Consider the following 23,757-nt stretch of genomic DNA (forward strand, 5'->3'; position numbering starts at 1 on the left):
CAGAATAAGCAGAAAGCAAGTATGAAAAATAGTTTCATAGGTTTCCTATCTCTGTTGCCTCAGTAGATTCATGTATGTGCCTGTGCATTTCCAAAGAGAAACAGATAGGATGCAATTAGATGTTTGCTTAGGTGAAGAAGCTGGTTATTTCTTGATTTATACAGCAGTCTCATAAGCAGTCATTTTGACACTATTGATACAACAGGAGAAGGAAAAGCTCTAGTACAAGGATGGGAATAAAAGTGAAAATATTAGAGGAAATAGGACCTCCTTATGCTGGAGGGACAACTAATAAAAGCAAATATTTTGAATGTATTTTATAGATAAAAATTAATTTTGATTAAGGAAGCAACTACAAATAATGTACCAGCAAGCTTTTAAATTGGTCTCAGAGTTGTAACATTTCTAATGTGCAAAAAACCCAGAAACAGAGTGGGAAATATATACATTTTTACTTTGCATGTCTACAGGCTAAGTAAAAATAAATAAATAAATAAATAAAAAATAAATAAAAAATAAATTGGAGATGCTTATGGGGGTAATGACAGACCTTTACACTAACTGTGTTTGGCCACTTTCTTACTTGCTCTTCTGCATATTTTTTTTGGAAAATTTTTGGTCTCCTAATTGTTCACTTGAAATAACCAGAGACCAAAAATTATATGTTTATAAACACTTTATGAACTTTGGTCAGATCCATTAATGTAATTTATTTTAGGACTATTTATTTTTGGACAGAACAAGAACTATTTATGTATGTAAAATCATTCAGGAATCCATATATTCATTTACATATACTGTCACTAGGCTAGATTTTTAGCTGACTTAGATGGATATAGCTTTATGGGTACATGATGCTTTGTACCTACAACATTTTTATACTTCTGCCTCATATAGATAAATTAAAAATAAGAATTCTGTGATTCTGTAAATTCTAATGTTCAAGAGAATTGAGTTTTTTCTCCCAGACTGAAATACTGGTGTATAATATTTCCTGATTTTATTTATTTATTTATTTTAATTACAGTACATTCAAGATATTAATCAACCAGAAATAAACTATTTTAAGTTAATATTAGCTTATTGTAGTGGCAAATCATTGCATAAATTCAGGTAAAACAGACTGTTACAGACTACTAGGTCCGATCTTATGGTAAATTTCAGAAACACTGGATTATACTAAATGAAATAAAATATGTGAATATTTTTACTTTTTTTTTTTTAATTACTTCTACACAGCAAGAATTATCCCCTTCCAAAAAAAAAAAAAAAAAAAAGAAGTTATCTCTGCAGTATCAAAGTCACTTTTCAACTTGAAAAAGCATCAGCTCAGTATTTTGAGCTTTACTAGAATTCTTATTCTTCTGTTTCAAAATTTGACATGTTTTCTCAAAACTACTTCTGAACCCTCATTTATCTTTGCTACAAGAGTCCACTGCATTTTTTTTTCTGAACTACCTCTTCCATAATATCCAGTAGATATTATGGAAGACCCATATTTTACATTATTTTTATATTATGGACCCTAACAGCAGAGGGTCCAGCAGACCCTCTCAATATATACTTATTGCCTATGTATGAACACTACTTGATGAATATTCTCACAAGTCACTACTCCCTCCTTGATAGCTTGTCGGGATGAAGAGATTTTAAATGATAGTATTCACTCTATTTGCACTGCCACTTTTGCTGCAGAAATTTTTGATAAACAAATGAGTTAGCCACCAGGAAGAGAAATCCTTTTCCTTTCTTCTGTTGAGGACCCTAAGGAAAATCTCTGCCCCTCTTCTAAAGAGATCTACATAGGTTGGGGAAGAGCAGGTTAGTGCCAGCTGTGCACTTGATATGAGCACCATCTGGCACTTGCGGGGTAGGGTGACTCTGGGGGAACACTGTCAAGAGCACTCTGCCATTGCTCTAAAGAGGAGCAACTACAACATCTTGCTAGAATATGCTGCTGGTTTTAGCATATGTGATAACAAACTGAGACTGGACATGCCACTTCTTATGGAACCACATCTCCCCAACTGATGAGGGATCCATTTCTGTCTTTATACTAAAAGAAACCTGGGTTTGGAATTTATTCTCCTCAAGGCCTGCTTAAGCACACAAACCAGTGTTCTGATTGTTTATTTTCCAGATCCACTGGGCTATAAGATACATGCCACAAACATTAAAGTTTTACAGGTTACAGTGTGTAAGACATAGTAGCAAGTTTTCAGCATTGAATCCAAAGGAACATGTCTTTCTTTTAACAAGGGTTAAGAACTCAAGAAGCAGATCAGTTTTAATATATAAAATGCTGTAAGAAAACATTTGCCAGATGATTCTTGGAAAAGAAATTAAAGCAGAAACTTACTAGAGTCAGGCTACACAAAGAATAACCACATGAGCAGATATTGACATCCAAAGTTAAAATCAAACAAAAATCTCAAACTCAAAACAATCTTGCACTTGTACCCTACGTTAGAACATACTTTCTCTTCCACCTTTTATATACACATGATCCGTCTGGAAAACAAAACAATAAAACCAAGCAAACAAATAAACAAATGGGGAGGTGGGAAGAGAGAAGGGCAAACAAACAAAACAAAGATATACAGGCAAACTAAGATATACCCACTCATGTTAACATTAAAATATTATGTAATATGAGTTAGTTCCAAAATATCCAAATGGTTCAAGTGAACACTGAGATAGACCTAGTTTTGGTTACTGTTTAAGTAGAGATATAAGTTAATAAATTTATACCTTTCTATATGAGTCCCATCAATTTGTAAGAGTATTTCCACAGATAGAGACAACTACATTAAACAGAAATGGTTCAGCAATCTAAGAAAGGATTCTTTGGATCTTCTGCATTTCCGAGGTCATATTATGTACGGCTTATTCATTCATTTGGGGGCTGGATAGCAAAGTAATTAATATTAATTAGAAGTTATCATGTAAGAGTAAATACTACCACATCATTGTTACTTTTTTATACATATTTAGTACTCACTACAAAGGAGTGAGAAATCCAGCAGTTATGACCAGGCTTCTGAAAATCTGGCCCCACTTTTAAAATTCTGACAAAAACAAACAACCAAAAACAACAACAGAACTATAGATTATTATCACTGAATGAACTCCATTTTGTCTTCCACTAATGAGCTTTGTTTCCATCCCCAGGATACAAATACATTCAGAAGTTACACCATTTACATGATTTCATGTTGTGGCTCTAAGAAACAAATTCAATTGCTTCTGTTGAGATGACAGGGACTCCTTGGGCCTGGACACAGAAAAAATTGTTTTTGTTTTTCCATTTTTTTCTTTCCTTTTTTTCTTCATGCAACACTATTAAAAATAAAAGTTCCATTTTGACAAATAAGATTGTTTTCAAAATTTGAGTACATTTTGGAAGTAGAGGGGAGTATAATTCATTTTTTCTCTTAAATTTCCGTGTTTTTATTTGTTTGTTAGTTTTTGTTTTGAGGTGGTGGTGATAGGTTTCTTTAGTATTCTTTTATTTCTTTGATTTTTTTTTATTATTATTATTATTTATTTTTTTAAAGGGATTCTATTCTAAGATATCTCTAAAAACATGTATATCAAGTGATGTTTATTTTTGAAAGTTAGTATTCCTGGTGGGGAAAAAATTATAAAAGTTCTACAAAGCTCCAAAACCAGAAGGCTGACTTACACCCCTTGCAACTGACTTGCAAGAAGACCTTGTCCTCATTTTTACAAGCAAGTGTACCAGACCTGTGCTGTTAGTCCATTTATGTAAATAATAAGTCCAATTCCCTTTGTGACCTCCTGCGAAAGCTGTGCCATTAGAGCCATAGTGTCATTTAGGCAGTCAGTGGAGAATCAAAGACTGCCTGTGCTGCAGCAGCCCACTACTATGTTTCTAAGAAAATGGGCTCTTAAAAAAGGAAATGTCACACCACAGAGTGAGAGATAAACAGAGGTATATCTTTAGAGCAGCAGGCAGGGACTGTAGAAACACTCTCTGTAAATGACTTTGATCCCCTAGTGTGATGAATCATGGAGTCGCAAATCCTTTTTAGCTAATTGCTATCAGCTTGCAAGATTTTTCCTTCCATGTTCAATATCAATTTTCAGGGCCATAAGAGATAGCACTTCTCCCCCGAGCCCGCTGGCAACTTACCGCTAAAACTGAACTAGCACCACTTAACAGTTTAAAGGGGGAAGTCATTTAATATGACACTGCTGCTAGTAACTAAAAGGGAAAAATATTGGGGGCAAATACATGCAATAGTAAACCTTTTTACTGTCAGTGACCTTCCTTTGAAAACTGTCCTTTCCCTATCTGTGTAGTATCAGTATAGCTATCTCAAAGCAAAAGAATCTTTAATTATTCACAAGTGCTAAACTGGGACCTCAGAAAAAGGAGAGTGAAATCTAGTCATTTTTAAGGCCTAATGACTTAACCACTAAAAACTGAACAGAAAACAAACTTTTAAAATATCTTTTGAATCCTACTATGAAACTGAATGGGAAATTAACAACATCCATTTTACCAGTTAATTTTAAACAACACTTACTCTGCAAATTTCATTACATTTTTCATTTGCAGAACAATCTCATGAAACTATTATTTCTTTTCAGGAAAATCTGTAGATCTTTTTTCCATATTCAGTTCAATGGGACTATAGATTTTTTCCATATACAAGGGGAAGAGGAGGCGAAGGGGAGAGGAAGGGGGGGGATTCATTCATTATTTCCCAGAAGTTATTCCTTTGGCCTTCTTGTCAGGAAAAATGTCTAACATTAAGGTAGAGATACGTTTACTTGAGGTGGGTTAGCCTTCATATATTGTAATAAGACAAAAAAAAAAACATAGGATTTTGACATATATACTGAAACCATAATATTTAAGTTTTACATGCCTTTTCAGTTTTGAACACTTGACCAAGTTTTAAAGGTTCCCATCTGTTTCTTAAGAAAAATTCTTAGCAGGTGGAGTTGCTTTGCCTACTGTTCTGAATTGTTTAAGAACAGAGTAGGAGTTCTCAGGTTTCCTCTTACATCTGGGTTCCAGTTATATGTGTTCACTTAACTTGTATGTATTTTTAATACTTAACTAAATGTCCAAGGGAGTACATCAATTTCTCACATATTTTTCACCTGCCTTGCTTATGACTTTTCTTCTCTGAAACTTGACTCAAAAATCTTACCATACCATCTGTGGCCCAAATCACAGCACCATCACAGATGATGCAAACATTAAAAAGTACCTGCATTCTGAAATTATACTAATTTAGTTAATTTGATATGGCATTGCATCAAAGCTTCTTTATAAATAAGATAATTAGAATTATTTCCTATTCCTACCATATTTACAGAGATGTTACAGTAAACAAACAAGGACAGGCAACTGCAGGATCAGATCTTTTCCTTGGAGTTAAAAATGTGGATGTTAAATTTGAAATGAAATTACTTACTAAAAGCTAAAGTCACAGAAAGTTAGACAAGTAGTTTGATTCTAGAATCCCCTGACTTTCCCCAAAACATTGAACAGTTATGTTATGAGAAATGAAAAACAAACAAACAAACAAACAAAAGTATTGACAATCAATCTCATTCTGCAATGAATTATACTTCAAATATAGAATATTCAAAGTGATTAAAATGATTTGTGCATTTATGTACATGTTACAGCTGGTGTCGTAAACTGAAAAACAGTTACAAATACTATGTACAGGTAAAATGTCTTTATTTGAATTAAGCCAAATTTAATTTAAAGCCAATAAATAGCCACTTCTGGCAAAAGAGACAAGAGCAAAGATCTCACAGAAATTGGTGGGAAATTTTGTCTGCTACCTTCTCTGACAGTGTTAAAATGAATTATAATCATCAAGTGTATCACAGACTATTTCTAGCTCACAAACATACAAAAATTCAAGCCGTTCCTAAAACTCAGTGAAGATTTTCATGCAATTTAGAGTGAATTCCAATTCAAAAAGTCTGCAAAGTTATAACTACTTAAAGATTTGTCAGGTAAAGTCTGAATGAAGTCTAACTTGTTTCTCGTGAAGATAAACTTGATGTCTTTGGCCTTTGAAATCAGGATCTAAGAAACCTCAACAAGATTCTGGATCAACAAAACTATTCTTCTAGTAAAGTTTTATTGATGAATTTAAATAAATAAATAAATGACACTTTGGCTTTATGACTGCGTGCTGAATCAACCTGATAATTACCAATGTGGCATGCCTTTAGGGAAGAAGACTAGTGCTCTTCCATTACAAAGGCAATATATTGTACCTTTTGAAAAGCCAGTGATATTAGCACTAACATATTAAATTCCTAAATATTCTTCTAATTGATTAAAGGGGTTAGCCCATTTATTCCAATAACAGTTATTTGTTAATAAAGATTTGTTTCTAGACAGTTCAGTTTTTTTCTATTTTTTAAATAGAAAAAAAAAAGAACATGTATATAAACCTGTATTTCAAATAACTGGAAGCAATGGGAAGTTATTCTCATTGAAAACAGAGACAGCAAGTTTTGATAAAAAGTTGATCTTACAAATGTTATGTAGATTTTCTCATATACACAACTTTCCCCCATTTATCTACAAATAAGAAACAGTTACAAAATAATATTTAAAATAGCTAAGAAAGGTGATGCCCATCAATAAAATTTCATTATTAAATTGTTAATGATGAAAGTCTGATTTCTTTTATTTGCTCTGAGTTTTCAAAGAGAGTTTGAGAATTTTGACAGTAGCTCAAATATTTGAGCTTCTATTCAATGTTTTTATTCAGTAGCTAATTTAGTTGTAGCTTAAAAAGAAACAAAAAAAAAAAAAAAGAAGAAAAAAACATAACAAAATAAAGATATAAAATAAAGTGCATTTGAGGTTTTTAAATAAGTAGGGGCAATATTGTGTGGACTATTCTAGGAACCACACAATACTAGCTAAAGTGATGCATCTCAGGAAGAGTGACACTGTACTATCAGTGAGAATCACTACTGGAGTTTAGAGGGAAACTAAGATTGCCCTTTTACATCTTTTAAAAATTGTGTGAAAGAACATCTCTGTGGTGATCACTGTCAACACTAATATTGTGTCTGTGTTGTTGAGCATTCAGGCAACACCAGCAAACTAAAAAGAAAAACAATCCTGCCCTGTCTCTTCACTGTATAATTCTCACTGATGTTGGTGGATGTCCTAGCGGTAGAGAGGGTAAAGGATAAGGTCACAAGATAATGAATTTAACTCTAGGTTTTTAAATGAGGGAGGTTGAATTTGGAGGTGTTTTTTTGTTTGTTTGTTTTTTGTTTTTTTTTTTTTTTTTTAAATGGCATCTTTTTCTTCCTTGGGGAGATCTGCAGGCTGTGGCTTTTTGCCTTTGAACATCCTCAAGTCAAGCATCAAGAAAAGGTGATGAGGGTTAGGGAGGCTCCCTTGACATTTGGTGCACTGGCATCAGCCTTTGCAATTATGGGCCACCTTTCTAGCAGACGGTAATTGAAAAGTGTGAACCACATGGGCTCTAGTCAATAATAGCGTCAGCATACAAATGATACTCTGAGCTTTCTGTGTTCACCATTCACTGTTTTTGCTTTTCACCTTTTATCCTTCTCAGCATCATGACTTAATCCAGTCTAATGAGGTGATCTTTATTGCCAAAAATCAGCAGCAACACAGCTCTCTTCTGGCACCACTTGGGGTTTGTAAGTAGTCAAAAAATAGTGAGTCTGTCAGCTTTCCAAAAGGGCGGACAGTGCACCTTTTGAAATGTTCTTAGCTTTTTGAGCTCTCTTTTGAGCACAGGCTTCTTCCACACTTGCTAAGGAATGCATGCCACCTTCATACAACTTTTTCATCATTAAGGCAGCACCAACCCAAGGTGGCCAGAGCATTTGAGCTAGCTTAGTACATGCCTCTCTTAGCTTGAAGGTCATTATTGGTGGCCACATGTCACTATTTACAAACAGCAGGTGACTGCCCACAGTGGTGAGTGTGAATTTCCTTTGCTCTCTTTTCCTTACCCATCTGTCCATGTTTCTGGAATTGTAAGTATCTGCTTGTACAAAAAGCTTCTGAAAAGACATACTAAGATATTGTAGGTGACAGGAAGATACAGGAAGTAACCAGCTATTTCTGAGTGACTAAAAGGAAAACAGTTAATTTTACAGGGTTTTTATTCTTTTCTTTTGTCACAAACATTTTAATGTAAGGTCGCAGAAGAGTACGTTGTCTATGTAGCACTTACAAAGACCTGGAATTAATGAATTTTGTCTAGCAATGGGTTTTTCATCAGACTTCAAAATGGACCCAGAAGCAAGACCTATGTGTGTCAGTAATAAATACATGCCCTAATAAAAATATAAAACAATCCATATTAAAAAAAAACCACAGTGTAATTGTAATTGTTGATCCTTAGAAATGGTATGGTATCCTTATCAACAATTTTAGCTGCAATGGCAATTTCAATTTTTAAGATGGGACAAGAGGGTGAGGATGTGTGTGTTTGGGGGAGGAGGGAGCGGGGGGGGGGAATGGAGAGAGACAAAGAAATATAACGGAAAGTATTACCATGGGATTAGATCACGTGGCTTTAATACATATATATACAACTGAGAAAAGCAGAGAATTTTGCCTCTTACTCTCCTTGGACCTCTTTCTCCCCTTTCTTCATCTCTAATCTGTGTTTTTTTTCTTCCCCCCCCAGTTCCTTTTGATCTATTAGGGACAGGCAAGTCAGCTCTGTAAGTACAGATGGAGTAAATATGGAGATTAGCCTCTTCTCGTACTGCATTAGCTCCTAATACCTGATTAAGCCCAGAATCATGCAATTGTCTCCGTGTTGGCTATCAGAGTGGCAGAGCACAGAAGGGGGCAGGATGAAGGCTGATTTTGTAATGGATACTTATTTTATCCCAGTGCTCTAAGAAGATTAGGCCTGGGGGTGTCACATTAGCCATGATCTCTGGGCCTTTGGTAGTCTCTTGCAGTTTTCAAACACCTTAGCTTCAGCCATAGAACAAACAGGCAGCTTGGACACCGTGGCCCCATGTTGTGGCATGAATAATTGCACACTGCAAACTGTTTGAAGATCACAAAGTGCTGTGTAAATTACCCAGTTTGGGCTTAGTAGAAGTGATTTGTGGTGACTTACTGAATCTTTTCACAGTTCAGCATTAAACTTTCCACACTTCCCACTATCTCAGATGGAATGAAGGTTGAGTCGTATCTTCCTTTATTCTTATCAGATCAATCTTTGTAAAGCCAGTTTGTATAAACTGCTGTACTATATGCAAACTGTGCATGCAGTACTTTGGTAAAAGTTCAATTTTATTTATCTGAAACACCAAAAGATGTCTATTCAACATAAACCTTAAATCAGCTCATGTGAAGAATGTAAGGATATGTTCAAAACCATCTGTATAATACATGCCAAAATAGTACGTGTGAAAACCTGAATTTGTTTCTTTTTATTGAAGTTTCTTGCAAGATTTTTTTTTCTTTTTGTTTAGAATTAAGATTCAACTTTATCAATGAGCAAGCAAAGTCAAAAAAAAAAAAAGAGAGTGACTTTTCACTGAGGAAAAATGTGAACTCTACTCTAAACTGAAACTTGGAATATGGGATTTAGAAAAGGAAAAGGGGGAAAGGGGGAAAAAGGGGAGGGAAAAGAAATGCATCTGTTTATTGTTTGTTTTTCATTTTTTTCTTCATCAATTAATGTTGGTGCTTTTTATCACTAAGGAGTAAGAAAACTAAAAACAAACCTTTGAGATGCATGGACACCCAGACGTGCACATATCTATGCACACACAAAATATGTGCAAGACTAGAATCTCCCGTTGTAAACCAGCAAGAAAATTAAACACCTGAAGCAGCTTCTACACACTACTGAAAGTGAATACTGAAATTGATGTTCATATCCTAGAGGATTTAAAGCAAGTGATCACTAACAGTTTAACAGGAATGTTCAAATGCCATCCTTAGGAGAGATAAGCACATGCTAAGTGTGAGACACGAGTCTTCTAAACACAGTACATATTGCATCAGGTAAAATATTTTGAAAGAAAGAGAAGATGCAGAAAAATAATTCAGAAAGTCTTTATATACCTTTCAATTTGCTCTGCTTATCAGAGAAGCAGAATTTCTCCCCCCATCCACATGATAAATATATATTTTTGATCTGCAAATTGAGGAAGAACTATGCTGGATTGATAAATCGTGGGCTACATTACATTAAAAGAAAAAAAAAAAAAAGCCTCAAACCAAAAATCTGATATACCGCTCCGCCTATATTTTTGTTTGTGAGCCTATCTTATGTCCTCCATATCAAATACATACTATACAATCTAAATTTATCACAAATGTGTAAGGTATATCTAGAAGAAACATTATGGAATTTCCTGACTTCTACCAAACAATAAGAGACAGGTAAATATACATTAAAATTAACTTATGAATAGAAAAATAGCGAGATTATAAATTATTGTACAGACAATAATGCTCACAAATACGTTCAAGTACCTGGAAGACTTTGTTATCTGGTGAAGAACCCTTAAAATTCAAGCAGAGCTTTCTTTTTGCCTGAGAGAGGGTAGACACATAAAATTTAGAACTGGGTGAGAAGCTTAAGAGTTTTTCAGCCTTTTGGACTGAATAGGTGAAGTTTTTTCTCATGTTTCTTACCTTGTAAACGAATAGAAAAAAAACTTCTGGGACTTGACCAAATCATCTTGTACTCTTCACAGTAAATCCTATTTAAGTGAGAAAAGATAATTTCAGTAGGAACCCAAAAGCGCTCAGAAACCATGGAATTGCCTGTGAGGCATAGTACAATGGAGTACGACCACAATTTGGAAGAGAATCCTAATTTTCTGATCCTCACTGGTGCTCTGAAAAACAGAGAAATCTACCAAGATATGGAGCCATTTTCCTTGTGTGTTAGTTTTTTAAAATGTCAGGAAGATATTTTGAACTTTGTCCTAGTGGGACCCTTTTTTTCCAAGGATTCTCCTAGACCTCATGTACACCAAGCCTGTCCTGTCCCACGACATTCAAATTAATAAATATAACAAAAATAAATAAATAATAAAATTACTTGTAAATAAATATAATATAGAAATAGTAAAAATACATGTAAATAAATATGATAAATACATTCAACCTAAATTATTAAAGCAACCAGATTAGTTAATTTACGACTCAGTAACATTTAAACCAAATTGAACACAATTCATAACTGTTGTATATCTTTCCTTATAAAGGCATTATTCATACATTTCTTAGATAAGCATTTAAACTCAACAGCTGCCAAAGTAAAGATTAATAACAGCAATACATTTATGACACAACAAGAGATAGTGTATAATCATTCGGTTCTGTGAGCTTTTTAATGCTGAAAATACAATATAAATTACTCAGAAGAGTAATTATAATCTGTTTAGGGAGAGATATATTAATGAATAGTATATTTTTTAAAAAAAGAAACTCTGTAAAATGGTCGGTTTTAGTCTGATGATTTTTATATTAAAAGAGATAACCATAATTTGTTCTCTACCTCTTTCGGAAGGCAGATTCACTCAGACAGCCTTTGATTATTCAGCATGGTAATCTTATTGTTTTAATATTTTAGCAATAAAAGTGAAGATGAAAGAGAAAATCCTGTAGTTAATGGTTACATCACTTAGGTTTTGGGAACTATTATATTTTATGTATATAAACCAGTTTGAATTAATTGATATGAGACCAATAAAGGTGGAGAGATATATGTTGATTGTATAACTTTCAATCTTAGAATTGATATTCTTATTAGTTTAGTAAACTGGAATGATGTTTCTCTTAATTCTTCTCTAGTGCCCTCTGGTTCTCATGTTCCATAAAAAATGTACATTAAGTCCCCTGTATCATTACCCTTAAAGACCGTCTTGGGTAGTTCTATATTAACCCATGTAGGGATGGGGCATCCACAACCTCTCTGTACAACCTGTTCCTCTTTTATTTCAAAACCATTCCTCTTGTCTTATCATTATCTGATTGAGCAAAGAATTACTCTTTTATAACCTCCCTTTAAGTACTGAAAAGATACAATGAGGTAACCTCAGTCTTCTCTTCTTTAGGCTGAGAGAGCTGGGACTGTTCAGCCTTTCTTTGTAAGAAAGGTGCTCCAGCCCCTTGATCATATTTGTGGCCCTCCTCTTGACCCATTCTGACAGATCAATATCCTTTTTGTGCTGGGGGCCCCAGACCTGGACACACTACTCCAAGTGATGTCTTAACAAGGGCAGAGTAGAGGGTGACAATCACTTCCCTAGTCCCGCTGGGCACTCTTCTGTTGATGCAGCCCAGGATGCAATTGACCTTCTGGGCTGCAGCAAGCATGTACAGCTGGCTCATGTTGAGCTTTTCATTCCATCAGAAGCGCCATGTCCTTCTCTGCAGGACAACAGTCAGTGAGTTCTTCTCCCAGTCTATACTCATGTGTGGGATTTCGCCAACCCAGGTGCAGCACCTTGCACTTGGACTTGTGGAACCTCATTAGGTTCTCATGGGCCCACTTCTTGAGCTTGTCCAGGTCCCTTTGGATGGCATCCCTTCCTTCTGTTCTATCAAGTGCACTACTCAGCTTTGTGCCATCTGCAAACTTGTTGAAGGTGCACTCAATCCCTATGTCACTGATAAAGATATTAAACAGTACCAGTCCCAGGACAGACCCCTGAGGGACATCACTTGTCACTGGCCTCCACCTGGACATAGAGGCATTAACCACCACTCTCTGGGTGCAATCTTCAAGTCAACTCCTTAACCACTGAATGGTCCTCCCATCAAATCCACCCCTCTCCAATTTGGAGACCAGGATGTCATATGGGGCTGTATCATAAACCTTACAGAAATCCAAGCAGATGACATCAGTCAGTCTTCTCTTGTCAGTTGTTGCAGTTCCTCCATTGTAGAAAGCCACCAAATTGGTCAGGCATGATTTACATTTGGTGAAGCCATGCTGCCTGTCTCAGATCACCTCTTTATCTTGTATGAGCCTTGTCATTGCTTCTAGCAGGTTCTTTTCCATGATCTTGCCAGGCACAGAGGTGAGCCTCACTGGTGTGTAGTTCCCCAGGTCTTCCTTTCTACTCTTTTAAAAACAGGAGTGATATTTCCCTTTTTCCAGTCACTGGGAATTTTGCCTGACTGACAGGAATTTTCAAATATGATGGAGAAAGACTTGGCAACTACATAAGCCAATTCCTTCAGGAGCCTGGGATGCATGTCATCAGGTGGTCTCAAACCTGCTCTTCACTTACAGTGAGTGGGACTTTGTTCCCCCAGCCTCCATCTACAGGTTCAGGAAAATGAAAGACTTGGGAAGCCTCAGTGGCAGTGAAAACTGAGGCAATGAAGTTTTTGTGTACCTCAGCCTTCTCCCTGTCTGTCTTTACCTGTTCATCCTTCTCATCCATGAGAGGGAGTACACTCTCCTTGGCCTTTCTTTTCTGAGCAATGTAGCTATAGACTCCTTTCCTGTTATTCTTTGCATCCCTTGCCAAGCAGAGTTCCATCCATGCCTTGTCTTTCCTTATCCCCTCCCTGAACATCCAGACTGCATCCCTATACTCTTCCTAGATCACATGTCCCTGCTTCCACTGCCTGTGCATTTCCCTCTTGCATGTCAGTTTGACCAGCAGGTCCTTGATCATCCATCCCAGTTGGCTACCCACATTTTTGTGTGGGTGTCTTGCCCACATTTTTACGCAGAGGGATGGAGAGTTCTTGTGCTTTAAGAAAAGCATCCTTATAGAGTTTCCCGTTCAACTCCTTTTTTTTCCTAAGGACAATGTTCCAGATAATCTTACCTAGTAAGTCTTTAAATAGCTTGAAGTTCACTCTTTGGAAGTTCAGGGTCTTGACTTTGCTCTTTTCCAGGCACATATTCATAGAGATCACAAGTTTAACCAGGGCATGGTCACTACAGCCCAGACTGCCTCTAATCTTGACCTCTTTAATGATCTCTTCAGCATTGTTGAGCACCAGGTCAAGTAATGCTTCTCCTCTGGTTGGTTTGTCTAATACAATTTATTTTATGGAAATAGTGTATTTTATTGAATATACTGTCATTTTTTTCTTATTTTTTTTCATTTGTATATACATCTCCACATAATGTCCATATGATAGAACTAGCAAATATGTTCTGTAATATAGCACTGTAGGTTCATTCATATGTGTGTACTTCCTTCCACTCCAGTCTGTTACTTTGAAAGGATCAGTAAAAAAGTAGTTTATCCATCTCTAACATCATGAAATCCAGCAGTTCTTCCCATCTCTCACTTACCTGCCTTATTTTAAGAGGCATTCATGTGATGCATCAGTTTAAATTAGTTTATTTTAATACATAAATAATAATATAAATAATATCAAATTATCCTAAGTATGTGTTTCTGGAAGAAAATAATTGGTCTGATAAAATGTTAATTTGATCTCTCCATCTAATCTGGTGTTCTGACTAACTATAGATGATTAAAAGAAAGGTACAAAGGTACAGGATGCTCTATAATGAGCATGTGATAGAAATGACACTAACAAAAAGACAGTTAAGAAATGACATCTTTCACATGGTAAAAGCAGCCATATTATTATTATTACACATTTGTAAATAATACCAAAAGTGTTAAAATATTATTTCAAATTCAAGTACTTGAAAGCTAAGAAAGGCCAGAACTAAAACTGTTTCTATGGGTGGTATTTCAAAAACACAAACCTTTTCTCTTTTTTTTTTTTTTTAAATACTATAAACACCTTAGAATTATTAGATCCTCATACATTTTTTTTTCTGAAACATCTTTTATTGTACAGTACACATGATGGGAAAGTCATGAGAAAATCAAATCTATATATTGAAAACAGTTCTATTGTGGGATTTATGCCCTGTTTGCATTAAGATGTTGGACTTTGATTAGGAAAATTTGACTATGACATTTTTGGCATAAATATTTGGATTAATTCAATATTTAATTACACTAATTTCTATGAACAGCCACAATAAATAATAATTTAGAAAAAGAAACATCAGATGGTTGCATTTCTGCACATATTCACTCCTGTTTTCCTATGATAAGTACATAGATGCATATACTGATGCCACCTATATCTCTATTTGAATCTGGTAAGCGTTTGCACAGATTCCTTTTCTAGCATTATGCCAAAATTTTTCATTGTACAAAAGAAAAAAAAAATATTCTCAGTTTTTCCTGGCCATCTCACAAACATGAAGAATCTTACTTGCTTACTCAAAACAGATCTCTTGAAGAAGATAATTTTTTTCAAGACTTAAGGGGGGTAGAATAAGAGATAAGTTTCATATGACTTTCTAGCAAGAATCTGCACAGCATTTCAGTCAACAGCATCAAACAACTTCAGGATTTAGATAAGGCTATCTTCTAAAGGCAAGACTACAGACAGCTAACGAGTTGTGTACACTTACCATAACTTATTCTCAAATGAAATAATGGGATTGAAATTCTCATAAGAATCATGACACTAGTTGCTCACAACCTTATTAACTGTAAGCATGAACCTTACATTCCAGAGGATAAGTACCAAGATAAATACCAAGATCGTGTTGAAGTCAAGGGAAAGTTTCCCAGGTAACTTCCTTATGATTATTCCTATCAAAGAAGTTAATATTTTTCATTAAATGGAGGTTGTTAACTTCAGTTATTATCACTAAGAAGAAAACATTCTTCCACTGCTGCAGATGACTTAACTACAAAATTAATAAACTGATATACTGGCAGCCACCATGTTTTGCTTTCTCTCAGGAAAGTTGTTCACTCCGCAGTGGAATAGATCCAGGACTCTTCCCTCTTTTTTTTTTTTTTTTTTTTTTTTTTTGAAGCAGTCCATTTCAAAACTTTTATTAACAATTTAATTTCTTGAAGTGATATGCAGCTGCAATGGTTTAACTTGTTAGCTTAAAATGATGAAAAGGTTTTCAGAAGAATGCACAAGTTCTGGAAGACTTCTTGTGCCATTCCTTTACACACACACCTGCATGGGCAACTTATGCTGAATTTGTCTTGCAACTACAAAACTCAGCTTTGCAGAATTGCTCACGGTTGTTTGTTTGTTTTTTTTTTTGTGTGTTTGTTTATTTTTTTTTGCTTCCAGCCTCCAGGCATTATGTGAACATTAGGGGAAAACATGTGCTGCCTTCTTTATGTGTACACAGAAAAAGATACATAAATACAGTAACTTATGACTTTCCCACCCATTTCAGTGTTTTGTATAAAATATTCCATGATGAATATCGATTTTTTACTTTTTTATACAAAAAATACTTTGCCTGTTCTGCATTTCTTTACTAACAAACAATCGTAAAAGTTTAAATAAATGGAAACACACAGATAATTTGGATATTAAACCCCCCCACTAATAACCCAAACAACCAAAGACTAAAAGTAGCCAAAATACTTTTGCTGAGGGTATGGATAAATTTCCAGATTCCCCAGGGGAAACCATGATGAATTCTGTTTTACTTCTAACTAAAGTAGAGGAATACGATGAATGAAAGATTTCAACCTCCTACCATTACTGTGCTTTCCAGCCCACTGTTTAAGTAAAGGCAATGAAAGCTGAACTTCAGACCGCGTCCCCTGAAACAGCATCAGGCCATGGACTTGTTTCCAGGTTACAAAGTCAAAGTTAATAATGCTTCACAAGCAGCAACAGTTCTAGTTCTGTTAGCAAAATACCCACAAGTACACAGGAAAAAAAGAACATGTTCAGGAGCTAGTCACAGTTTAGTAGTGAAAAGAGATGTTGTTAAGAATGGTGCAGTAAATTCAGTTATGTTGTTCTTTTCACCCTTGTCTCTATTTTTTTCAGATCTGTTTTTGTTCCCAGACAATCTAAATGCCCTTTTATCTGAAACAGAAAATGTTACAATCCTTCTGTTTGTAGCCTTATACTTACCAGCAACCTTATCCTCATAAAGCAGAGCATGCACTTGATAGCCTGATAAGAAAAAAGTTTCACTTGCAAGACACAAAGGAAACAAATGAAAAATAAAAATAAAAATAAGAACTACTGTGAAACAAAAAGCCTCTGCATAACAATAATAATAAAAAAAATCTCCCCTCCTATCATCACTAATTTGCTGGTTAATGCTGTCAGCTGAGAGGCCAAGGAAACAAAGAATAGAATTACCCTCTCAATCCAGGTGCTACCTCCAGGGCATGACAAACATGTTGGCAGAAGAGTGAGGAAACTTGCCCTAGTGCTCCTGGGCTATGCCTAGGGATGTCTTTTTTTTTTTTCCCCCCCCTCTTCCCCCCCCCCCCCCCCCACTTCTCTCATAAATTTACTAAAAATCGCATAAGAAGAAAAAATGATGAAACATCTTGACAGTCTCTTTTTAAGTTTGTCAAAGATTTAACTGACTATTAGAAGTGCAGCAAGCCTGTCAAGGTGTAGATGGCTGTGTGCCTGAAAACACTTACAAGCTGTCCATTACTACTTATAATCCAGCCCCAGGCTGGATTAATTTGTGTGATGTTAAAAAGCCCTTCCAGCTATCCAAAGGTGTCAAAGTAGGCTAGCATAGACAGAGTACTTGGGAATACAGCCATAGACATTGCACTGAGGGAATACAACCAGGTGTCCACTCTCTTAACCTTATACAAGCTTTTCTACAATAAATCCTAAATCCTGACCTCCTATGTAGAATAAGTCAAGTTAGAACAAGCTATACAGATGGTGGGAAGAAGTTTTCCCAGACTTTGAGCAGATCATACTAGGGCTGCTAGTTTTTATACCTATAACTGTTAACAGCTCAGGTACAAAATACTTCCACTTATTTCAAAAATAAAAAGGGACATCTTCTTGAAGTCCAAAACAGAGTGAGATTATTAGTTACTATTATATTTAGGACTATTCCTCCTTTTTCTTTTCATATACCTTAGATTTTTTAGGCACCTTGTAATAACAATAAGAAAACTATATGCCAGAGTTACTGCCCATATTAAAACACTTGGATGAGCACCACAAAACTAATTTTTACAAATAGGGGAATCATGCACTTAAAATATAGACAAGCATGCTGACAGTGACACTCCATAACATTTTTTCACCTCTCAGGTACAGATATACACTACAAAATGACTATAAAGTCACGTATATTTTAATATCATGTTCTTCCAAAAACTTATCTTAGGATATCTTATGAAAATAATATATCCTATTAAGGAGTATAAAAATAAGTTTTACCTTATTTTTTATCTTACTAGCTTCTAGTACTGTTAATAGCAAACATTTTCAAAACATGAGCTAAAAAAAAAAAAAAAAAAAAGTTAAAAATTATAAGATTTTTATACTATTTATTCCTCAGATTTCAGGGCTGCAATCATATAATATCAGATATATATATATTTAAATAGAAAATATAGGATTCTCATAAATTTTTTTTCATGATATCACTTGAGACCATAAGTAAAAAAATACGAAGTATTATGAAACTCATACAATTAATAATAACAGAATTGGCAAAAGAGGCTTATGTTTCAGGAAATAAAATAGGGTTGCTAAACTACTTTTCTAGAAAGAAGTGCAAAAGTAAGAGATGTTCAAGTAGTCATCATTGTTCAAAATGTTATCATTGCTCAAAATGAAAACATTTTAATAAATGAAGAAAAATGCACACATAGACACTACTTGCTTGTAAAGAAAAAGCCTTGACACTGGTCAACAACTGTTCAGCAAAAGCCATAAGATCTGTATTCTATCACTGATTTAGTCACAAATTTAATACACAGCAACATAAGTACTGCTAAAAGAAAAACTTTGTGCCCACCAGAAGCAGTACGGGGAACAAAAAACGATTTTAGGCACTGTAATGTTTCCTGTTAGACTCCAAACATATGCACACTACCTGATCCAGAAGGAGGAATTTCAGTGCTAGAGGTTCTCAGCAATAAAAGGCAAAGAAAGAAGATCCTAGGCTGCACTTCCTAACGTGAGATGCACAACTAACATTGTAAAAGTTACCAGAGAAATAGTTGTTCCTTGATGCTTTTTTGGACAACAAACTTTTGTTTGTTTGTCTATTGCCTAAGCAGACATCTCCATAGCCTTAAAAACAGAGCAGAGTGTGGTTGTGGAATCCAGCTTTTGAGTCACATTCTGTTACAGAACCAGAGAGTAATTATACCTCCATGGTCTGGGAATAGGAGGAAGAGAAGAACTGAATAGCTTTAAAACAACATGGCCAAAGTAGTGTGAGTGAGAAATACAAATACCACAGACAAGAGGCAATAGAATTACATCAACAGTTAAGACTGATTTTACATATTGCTCTCCTGAAATCAGGCACTTCAATTCCATCTTAGAAGTATTTCATTCTTCTATCTAAACACTTCAGAAGTTTTGGTCTAGAGGCTGTGCCCTATGACCACAGACAGAACAGAACAGAAGAGGTTTGGCCACCTCTTCTATAAAATAAAACATATGTCTATATATAATGCTTGTTTACTTAATATGGTGCAGTTTGGGGTTTTGCAGTACTGAGAGGCTGCCAAGTACAAGAAATATCCAACTAACTGTATACACACGCAAAAAGGTGTAAGAGCTAGTGTAAAAGGAAGGTTCAAAAAAGAAGCTGAAGAAAAGAAAGAGAGAACAAGGTTTCAGAAAGTTTAAATGCAGGGATAAAGTGTGCTGAATTACCATAAGTCTATCTCAGTATTTATTTGGTTGCTTACCTTCATTCACTATCTGCCCCTAAAGGGTACATTATTCTAGAAAACTACAGATATTTTGCAACAGTATAAGCATCATACACATTGATTTTCAGTAATCAATCTTACCAAGGCTTTTTCACTGTGTTCATTAACTTCACTGAAGATGGCAGGACATGAAAATTACTGGAGGGTATAATCAACGTGGCTCCAAAACAAAGAATGAAAACTAACACTGATACAGGTCGAATTATGCTAGATTGATAAAACTGGAAATAACCATAGTCATGATGGAAACAAAACAGCTTATAAACATGATTATTTATTTTTTGGGAACTAGTGTTCAACTTTTGTGTTATTTAGCCATTATCATGTTGGAAGACGAGAGCACTATGCAGAGGTGGCTATGCTTGTGGAACTATGCTTCTGAATTTATTGTCCACTGCATTGGAGTTTAGTTTATTTAATCTACCAAAAGTAAGCTACAACAAACATTCAAAATAAATAGTAATAAATAGGTAAATAGATAAAAGATCCTTATGTTAAAGAAAAATAAAAAATAAGAATAAGGAAAAGAAAAGAAAAGAAAAAAACACAATTATAAACCATGAGAGGAGTGCATTTATTCAGGAAATTAGTGTAGAACAGCAACCATTAGCAAAAATCACATTTGGAACACACCACTGATAAGCAGACTATTTTAAAAGATGACATCAATAATTATATGATAATATTTATGTAACACAACATTTGTGTCAAGGGGACATAACTCAATTACTAGTTTGTTATTACATTTAATGTTCATAAGATAGCTAATGCCTTAGTTAAAATTATACTAACTCTTCTACGAGTTATCTATCTTTATTTTCTTCTTTAGTCTAGTCCATTTTTTGTAGAATTTGGGTGTTGCAAATAGCCTTTCTTGTACTTCTGATTATTCCTATGATTTCCAAGAATGATTTACTGAAGAAGTATATGCAGGTAAGAAAATGTTCAATCCTTATTAAATCATAAAAACAACAAAACCACCGTTGATTTTGGGTTACATTTTTGAGGAATTAACAAACTAGCAGACTATTAACAGACTATTCTAGTGATATCCTAAAAATCAAAAGTTGATCTTATTTCTAAATATTTCTACTTTTAGCTCACTATATAGTGTAGGGGAAAAATATGAAAATTACTAGTTTGAAGTGTTCTAATGAAGGACAGAACTCCCATTTCTGTCCATTCACAGTTCTGGTAATGCAGCATGTTCTGTTGTTTTCCACTCATACTACAACAAGCTCTTGGTTGAGATTATCAAGGGAGGGTACATCACATTTTAGGAACAGTTTTGAAGTAGCTCAGCCTTCAGCACAGGTAACTGAGATGGTAGTTTGCAACTGGTATGGAAATCACAGAAAGTAAGTCACAGGAGGAACATTCCGCCTCCTTCAATTTATTAGTCATTTTACTGGATCTGGCTGGGATGTTAACTTCCCCTGCCCATACAGTGCCCATACAGTGCAGTGCTCTGCACTTGTAGCTAGAACAGCAGTGGCTTCACACCGGTGTTGTGTCTTCTGCTGAGCAGTGCTGGCACAGCATCAAGACTCTCTCTAACTCTCCTAGGGGGTGGGCAAAAAAGCAAGAAAGGAACATCATCAGGGCAACTGACCTAAACCAACCAAAGAGATATTCCATACCATATGATGTCACACTCAGCAACAAAAGGTGGAAAAAGGAAGAAGAGGGGAAGGATGGGCTCTCATTGTGAAAATCTCGGTCCTCCTCCCAAACACTGGCTACGTGCGTTGAGGCCCTGCTTCAAGGATGTGGTCAAGTATCACTCATTTGTGGAGAGTAGAGAGTAATTTCTTTCCTCTGCACTTCCACACAGCCTTTACTTCTTTTGTTTTCCCTTCCCTCATCCCTTTTCCCATCCCCCTTTTTTCTCTTTAGTTAAATTGTTTAATTAATAATCTTTTCTTAACAATTATTTTTTTTTCCTTTAATTAAATTATCCTTATTTCAACCTGTGAGTTTTTCTTTCCTTTACTTCTTCCCCTCCTCATTTAAGCAGGGGGAGTGAGAAAGAAGTTGTGGTGGAGTTCAGCTGTCTAGCACGGTAAAATCACAGCATTTGTTTTGTTGCTTTTGCATCTGCAGTTGCCAAAGAGGGACTGTACATCCAGATTACCAGTCATGCTTAAAGGTACTTTGTTTCTTCCCTTTTGGTCTTTGGTCTGCATGGTTTTTACTTGTTGTTGAAACTTCTTTGTCAGTTTAGACAGTATTGTCATGAATTCGTCAGCCATACTGCATAGCACAGATAGCGTGGAGGCCTTCTAACGACTTTTAACAGATAAGGAGCAAGCACATTCTGCTATCTTCTGATCTCACCAGTTTCCTACAAGGTAGCAGAGATAGGACCATAATAACAACAGGTTTTGGTCATATCTGAAGCATGGAAACTGTATAAGTCTGGGTCAATCATAAAGTGATACCACCTACTTAAGGAAACCATGGTATTATACTGCTGCTTAAAGTGTGTGTGGCTCATAGTTCTCCTTTAAGTCTTGGAACCTTGGGACATTCCCAAACTTTTCTAGTCCGGAAGAACAGATACCTGTGCTTTAAAAACTTGGAAAATGTAGTAGCTGAGTAGGATTTCTACTGAAATTTAAGGATGGTGAGTGAGTGCAGAGGCACATAAAAATGGGATCTTTGCTGAAGTTAGTCTTTCTATAAGTGTCTATCCTTGATTAATAATGTTACTCATTGTTACGTAATCAAATTAAAATGCAAACAATATTCTGTTTGCTTTGGGCTATCTATCTAGGCCAATGACTGACTTCAAACATACATGTAAACTCTACATTACAGCAGTCTGGGTAATCTTTGCTCACACCCATAATGCTAGTGCAGAAAAGGGGAGGGGAAGAAAAGGAAAGGCGAAACTATATAAAAGAAGATAATCTCAGCATTAAAAACACAAGGGAATTGACTTTAGAGCAACACCAAAAGAAAAGTGGAGAAACTGAATTCAAAAGCAATGTACTATAGCCAGAGGTGTCAGAAGTAATATCATTTGACTCAGGCTTGACAATTTAGTGCAGTGGTAACTCTCCTCTAAACTTACTGTCTTTGTACATTTCTCAGTGCAATCCTATTCTTTTGTTCTATTATAGGAGCTGTATGTGCATCAGTATGTCTCTTTCTCTTTAGTTACTTTTATGGTTATGACTAGTGTGTAATGTATTTTTCTCAGTGTTCCACCTGTAATGATCCCGTCTCCCACCAACCCTACAGTGTAAACGAGATGTGACATCACTGCAATGTTTAACTTGAAATATCATAGAAAAGACAACACACTTCAGCCTTCTGTTATACTTTATTCTTGCAGCTGAAAATCAGGTGAGGAATCACAGTCATGACCTTTGCAAAAGTTATATTTATCATAAAGAAGATAAGTATGTTTCTGTCATTTTTAAATAGGTTAATACAATACCTATAAGCTTTTTATGGTAGTGTTTAACTTTCTTTAAAAATTAAAGGCTTAAATAATTTAAAAAAAAAAAAATGTATTGAAACAATAATCAAAGACAGCTGCAAGCTTGTTCTTTCTCTAAAACATGAAAGGGAAAGAGTGACTGCAATAGTATAAGAAAGAATCTCACCAGTTTCTTAGGAGAAATTTCATGCCAGCACCACTTCGCATTCCAGAATGATGTAAATGGAACACAGTGAGGATGGAAAACCAAACTTTAACATAGAATAAAAGTACAGGGACTGCAGTAGAGTGCCACCTCACCCACAGCAATTGCAGAGAACAAGAGCTGATTAATGTAAATGAATAACTGCTGTGATCCACACTGACTGCTCTTAAAGCAAGTTGTTTGGTTCAGCTGTGTATAAAGTAACTATACACTGCCCTGTTTCTGCACCAGTGGCTAATTCTGATACTGTCCTTATGTACATGGTTTAAGAAAGGGAATGAAATATCCTTTCATTTACCTTCCTCCCCAAAGCAACTACTACTATTACAAATAAAAAAGTATTTCTTAA

General features: G+C 35.3%; 1 long non-coding RNA gene across 1 annotated transcript; it reads right to left on the minus strand.

Annotated features, from left to right (window-relative positions):
* Nucleotides 1-23,517, minus strand: LOC137851772 (uncharacterized). Its single transcript, XR_011093453.1, has 3 exons — nucleotides 23,370-23,517; nucleotides 10,673-10,740; nucleotides 1-80 (listed from the first exon to the last, which is right to left on the minus strand). It is a non-coding gene; the product is annotated as an uncharacterized lncRNA (long non-coding RNA).
* Between the last annotated feature and the right edge of the window lie 240 nt (nucleotides 23,518-23,757).

The sequence above is a fragment of the Anas acuta genome, chromosome 2, assembly GCF_963932015.1.
Source record: "Anas acuta chromosome 2, bAnaAcu1.1, whole genome shotgun sequence".
Classification (NCBI taxonomy): Eukaryota; Metazoa; Chordata; class Aves; order Anseriformes; family Anatidae; genus Anas; species Anas acuta.